We start from the raw sequence: 6598 nt of genomic DNA, 5'->3' as shown, positions 1-6598 counted from the left end.
AACAAAAGATGATGGACACAATTTTTTGAGGGCATAAACCGCTTATCATAATAATTGTGTCTGTCGCATCGTAGCCATCGTTAAGTTATAGCCTGACACTGAAACCAAAAAAGACTGGCATTTTGACGTCATTATTTGTTTTTTTGCACCGCCTAGTGAGTGATCGTTAGTAGAGCTCATGGAAACAAGTGGTCCCATTGGTTGAACTATTGAATACAACTCACGATTTGCTTTCTTTTGTGGCCAAAGACCGGCATTTTGACGTCATTATATTTTTGTCAGTGTCAGGCTATAAGTTAACGATGGCTACGGTCGCATCCACTCTGTAAGCGCCGTAATATCAGAGTGGAATTCAATGTGTTTGTATGTGTTATGTTTGTTTTGTGTGTGTGCGTGGTTTCCTTTTTGACCTTTTTGGAACAATTAACAGGTAGATAACCACGCCTCTCAGACAATCGTCATAATGTAAACAATGGCAGTGATTGGTAAACACAGCAAACTACACACACATGTTTTTCTATAGATGGCATGTGTTAAGTAAAATACCCACTGTTCTACCTCTTCATCAGTAGAATCAACACAGAAAACTATGTGTAAACTTAAAAGTTTATAATCTGATCGAGAAAACCACGTGATAACTACTCACCCATTTGTCAATATAAAAACAATAACAACGATCAGATGGAGGTCAAATTCGTTCACGTTATTGTTTATAAACAACCAACTATGTTTGTCCGAGCACGTGTGAAGGTGTGTCACAAATCCCATGTTTTGATTGGTCAAAAATCTACTGGTTAATTGGTGCCCTACCGTCTCACTTCGGTACTGGATACGTCGAAGTGAACCAGATGTAAAAACAAAAACAAAAAAAAAAACTTGAGTTTTTCTATGGCGCGTGGAGTATGGTCGTCTAGCGGGGCTTTCCTTTTCATGGACATAGGAAACACAAGACTCTCTGAACTTGAACGCTTGGCCAAACACAAAAGACGCTGAACAAAATTAGTTGAGGAACTAACCCGCTTACCATAACAGTTATTATGTCTAAACGTAGCCATCGTTAACATATATATATATATATATATATATATATATATATATATATATATATAGCCTGGCACTGCCAAAAAAAATTACGTCAAAAGACAAGTCCAATGTGTGTGTGTGTGTGTGTGTGTGTGTGTGTGTGTGTGTGTGGGTGTGTGCGTGTGTAAGTTATTTCCTTTTTTGATCCTATTTCAACTATTTGTGCCAACCGTCTTACTTCAGTATTACGTTGGATTAAACCGGATGTTAAAATTTGACGTTAAAAAAAATGAGCTCTATATAGCGCAATGTCCACTGAATGTGCTCAAAGAGCTTTACAAGGGGTCCCTGGTCAACAGCAACATTTAACATGTAGGACCTGTTAGGCGATATTACAATTTTTCGGACAAAGAAAACGCTGTTAACGGCCAGGTACTCATTTTACACCTGAGTACGGTGAGAGAATGTGAGTAAAGAGCCTTTTCCAAGGATTCAACTATGAGCCGAGCGCGAGGCTCGGACCCAAGACCTTCCGATCAGAAAGCGAGTGTCATACCACAAGACCACATAGCCGCACTACCATAGTGGAATACAATGTGTTTATGTGTGTGTGTGTGTGTGTGTGTGTGTGTTAGTTATTTCCTATTTCAACAATTGGTGCCAACGTAATACGTTGGATTAAACCTGATGTTAAAATGTGAGGTTAAAGTTAACATTATCCAGCATAATAGTATGTGACCCTTCGTTTCAAATCGGTATTAAGTCGGGATGATTAAGATGTTGAAAATTGAATTTGTAGCCAGAAAAATGATGCTTAAATTGAATTTATGTGCTTTATAGAGGAGAAGGAATATCATATGTTACTGTGCTAAATACCAACGTTTTATATATTTGACCAGTTTAACTATAATTTGACTTTATTGCATCTGGTCCATCCCGACATAATACCGTTTTGAGACGAGGGGTCACATATGTGACCCATCGTCTAAAAACGGTATAAAGTCGGGATAATTTAGACCACTCGGTGTGAAGTTACAATAAAAAATTTTAAAAATATGAATTTTGTGTCTTTGACATTGTAAGAAATGTCTTATGATGCTGTATGATATTATGACATGAAATACACCTTTGGATAGGGCGGTCCTGGGTTCGAGTCCCGCTTGAAGCGGCGAATAGTTGAATCCTTGAAAAAGTCTTTTAACTCACATCATTCTCTCACCATACTCAGATGTAAAATGAGTACCTGGCCGTTGACAGTTTTGTCTCTGTCGGTGATTGATTTTGTTTTTTCACCTTAACTACGCCATTCACGCATTTCCCACACGTCCTCCGTGTTTCATTCACATTCATCGTGTTTTTTTTATAAAGGGGAGACCCGAAACGTCCACAGTAAGCTTTCAATTCAATACTTATCTTTATTCATTCCTGTATTCTCAAACTGGCCTAATAAAATCTTTAAGAAATTATCTTTATTGTCTATATCGGGTTTTTAAAATAATAATTATCAGATCTTCTGACCGAGGCCAAACCCGGGCTTTGGAGGGTGTATACCAATACTCTTCAACAGTCGTAACGTCACTTCCTTCCTAAAGACGCATGGTAACTTAGTAACACTGGCTCTAAACTATCGGAACAATAGCGGACGCCCGTATGAGATATTTCTCCGGCGAGCATAAAAGGTTTCCAGAGAAAAAAAAACCCCATAAATTTGATCATGTTTTGACTTTTACACATTCTGATCACAAGGCATATGAAAAGGGAATGAAAAGTTCTAGCCAGCATGAAGAATAAAAAGTAATGATTTTCTTTGTTTAGAACCAAGATGGCCGCCGTTGCCGGGCGGCGTGACATCAGACTATTGAATCGTATTTTACAAAAGTCAAAAACGGTATTAGAACACCACAGTTGTAAAGTTGTCTATAACAATATTTTTTTTAAAAGTCAATAGATATATCAGTAGATATTATCAAAACATTAGATAGATTCTTAACGTAAGACGAGATTAGCAACAGATTATGTGTGACCCTTCGCCTCAAAACGGTATTAAGTCGGGTTGGTAAAGGTTTTGAAAATTGAATTTATAGCCAGAAATATCAGACTTGTGTTGAGTTTCTATGTTTCATTGAGAAGAATGGATACCATATTTCAGGGTGCTAATGCCAACAGTTTATATTTTTGACCAGTTTTAACATTTAATTCTTCTTTTAAGCATTGGTTTCGTTCTGACATAATACCGTTTTGATACGATGGGGCACATTTTTTATTTAAAGTGTCCAAAACAAACAAAAAAACCAAGAAAAACAAACCAAACAAAAAACAAACAAATAAACACCAAAAACCATGACATTATGAGTATTACGTTCATTTGTTTATTCTATTCAAATGATATAGAAACAAGTTATATCCATAATCAATGCAAGATTAGGTTGTCGCAGAGCACGGAAAATTATGATTTAACTTTCTCCTTACCGATCATTTTCGGTATTTTCCCAAAATGGCAGACTTACCCAGCAGAAAAAAATGATTTTTTAAACTCAAACAATCTCTCTACAAAACAACTTTTTGTTCTTATTAATTAAACTAAGATCCTTCTTCAAAGTTTGTGATGTACAAAATTAATCTGAATTTTTAAAAATGTATCTTGTGTCGTAACAAATGTGACGATTTTGCTGTAGGTGGTAAGGAGAGAGTTAAAAGTGAAGATAAAAAATGACTGATTATTTTTCGATAAATCACCACTTCCCTTCACCTTCGATATAGATAGTATGCGCTTGGCTTAGGAGTTCACAACATTGCCATCCGGAAGTACAACTGGTCAACCCACAAAACTTTGTTTAACCATGATCTTTTGTAGTCTGGTGAATACCGTTACTTACTTAAAGATTATGGCTTTTTTTGTCATCTACGATTATTCCTTCTGTAGTTTTCATGGGCTTTGGGTTGGTTTTCGGGGTTTCATTGTTAAGATTATTAAGTAAGGCCCATGCTTTTTACCCATTATGATTGAGGTCAATATTAGCGCATGTGTCTGCCCATTTCTTTCTTGTAGCGTTGTTAATAGTTCTTTTGACAATTGTAGATGCTTTATTGACTCAATCTTGTTTTTAATGGTTTTGTTTTCCTCTAAGTTTTTCCTTGTTTCCTTTCTTGCATTTACTGCTTTTTCAATTTCTTTGCTCCAGAAGGGTTTGTAATTTTGTCGACTACCTCTTGGAATTCCTGCTTTTGCAGCTGCAAGAATGGCTTTGGTGAGGGCTTCGTTTAAATGTTCTACACTTGATGTATCTGTAATTTTTGGAAGCTGGTCATCTAATGTTGCTGTGAAAACATCCCAGTTTGCTTTCTTGAAATTCCATTTGGATTTCTGCTCAAATGTTTTCTTCTGTGTTTGAAATGTTATTTGTGTTAAAATTGGTTTATGGACACTGCCTATTTCATCAAGGACTTTTATATGACAAGAATTCAGAAGGTCAGAGGAGATGATGGTTAGATCGGGATGACTCAGGGACTATTAGCTCTGTGAAGAAGGGTGGGGACTGAGTCTGCATTTTGTAAAATGGTGAGGTTGGTTGTATTGCAAAGCTTTTCTAGTTCTTTTCCTGTGTTGTTTAAATGTTTGTATCCCCATAGTGGAGAGTGGCCATTGAAGTCACCAGCAATTATTGTGTTGTTGTATTGGGAACTGTTTAGATCTGTTAGGTTTATAGTACACCGAGGAGGGCTGTAAATATTGTAAATGGTAAATTTCTTATTTAGGTGCCATAAGGTGACTTTCTGTACATCGGTTGAGTTCTGTGATGGTATAGAAGTAATATCTCCCGTGATGTCATTTCTTATATCAGTAATAATACCACGGCAGTCGTCACATTTGCAGGTATAGTAGGTATAACCAGCAATATAAGGATCGCTATTTTTATACAGGGTTTCCTGAAGTAAAGGAATGTGAACTTCCTTTTCATTTAACAATTTCTTCAGCTCTGTCTTTTTATTCCTGATTCCACAAATGTTAAGTTGTAAAATATTCAAATGTTTCTGGAATGTCTTTGTCCCAGGAGCTGACTTTTCGCGCAGATCAGCCTGGGTACTCACTGTCTGGCGCGGACCTTTTTCGAGGCGACGTCCGAGCTCGTATGATTTCCTTTTGTTTGTCATGGCATGCTGGGTAGTCTCTTTTCTGTCTTCCCACCCTAACCTGTATTCCTTGTCAGCTGCATAACATCAGGAGTTGAGCTGCAGATGCATGTTCCTCATGTAATTAATTTTTATATGGTTTAGTCAAGTAGCCTTCATTCTGTCTTTCCGACAGTCTCTTTCATGATTGACGGTCGCCCTTTCCCCGCCCTCTACTGTTTCCTGGCTTGCAGTTATCTATTTCAGTCATTATTTCTGCCTAAAGGGCCATATTTCATAAACAGAGGATCGTCACGTCCTGGGTCATTTGTGTCGATGAGAGATTCTGCGGGCCTTAAACAAAGGGATACCAGCCCTTTCCCCTAAAAATCTCAATTTTTTAAGAACGATACATGATTACAATCAATTACAGATAGTCATTCATACAGAAGATATGGGCCACAGGCCGACCAAAGAGGGAGTATAGAAGTGTTAAAGTTACATCACTTGGAATAAGTATGAGCTATAGGGGTAGATTAAGAAAAGTCAGGACATACAGAGGACACCACACTACAGGATGAGTGCGAGGTGGGTGGGTGAGGAGCAGAGCGTGTACCACTCACCGGTGGGTTCTGTCTCCTGCACCTTAAGAGGAAGGGGGGTCCCACCTACTCACTAGCCCGGTTATACCGCCGGGGACTCGGTCGCGCCCATAACAAACTCAGTAGAAACAGGAAACACCGCGGGAAGGTGCTGTTATGGAAACAATAATACATGAGAGGCCATATACAGTAATCTCTGTCAGACAGGATTACGCGGCAATCAATGGACCTGGAAATAAGAGGTGTTGGGTTCGAAATGCACATCAATTTCCTTTCAGCAAGCGGGACGTCCGGCCCAGACCTTGCAGCTCCCCGGTGAATACAGTTCAGTGAGAATTACTCACAAACGCGGATGGCAAAAAAAACAATAACAAAGACCTGAGTGACTTCAACTTCAAACTATCTATAAATTGTTGAAGTCAATAACAATGATTAGGTGACAATCGGTCTTCAGTGTACTTTAAGCTTAACTGGTTTATTCCTATTAGGGCCTGCAAAAGGGGTGTCATGATAAACGATTCTTTCGTGTCGTTGTATTTATTAACGGAGTTATTTTTATCGTGCCAAATAGCATTACGAGCTTACGAGTAAGTGTAATTGCAATGTAAAATAAAAAATAAAAACGAGTTTAATCAATATAGATAGTATGCAGATGACGTCACTCAGGCCTTTGTTATTGTTTTTGCCATCCGCGTTTGTGAGTTGTTCTCACTAAACTGTATTAACCAGACTATATAAGTTCATGGTTACACAGAGTTTGTATGTTGGTCCGTTATACTTCTGGATGGCAATGTTGTGAACTCCTTGGCCAAGCGCATTCTATCTATAAAGAAATGAAAGAAAACGTTTATTCCACCCTCCAA

General features: G+C 38.0%; 1 protein-coding gene across 3 annotated transcripts in view; it reads right to left on the bottom strand.

Annotated features, from left to right (window-relative positions):
• Positions 1-3369: 3369 nt before the first annotated feature.
• Positions 3370-6598, bottom strand: part of LOC144960186 (A disintegrin and metalloproteinase with thrombospondin motifs adt-2-like) — a 40829-nt gene continuing 37600 nt past the window's right edge. For 2 of the 3 annotated variants that reach the window (XM_078893216.1, XM_078893219.1), the window contains exon 13: positions 3370-6113. The gene's annotated coding sequence lies outside the window, so the exon portion shown is untranslated. The remainder of the gene's footprint in view (positions 6114-6598) is intronic. The other variant, XM_078893217.1, reaches the window with a different exon arrangement.

Source organism: Berghia stephanieae, chromosome 14 (assembly GCF_034508935.2).
Source record: "Berghia stephanieae isolate SIO BIC M18660-M18661 chromosome 14, UCSD_Bste_1.3, whole genome shotgun sequence".
NCBI lineage: Eukaryota > Metazoa > Mollusca > Gastropoda > Nudibranchia > Aeolidiidae > Berghia > Berghia stephanieae.
The sequence above is the reverse complement of the archived record's forward strand: the minus strand, read 5'-3'. Positions and strand labels throughout refer to the sequence as shown.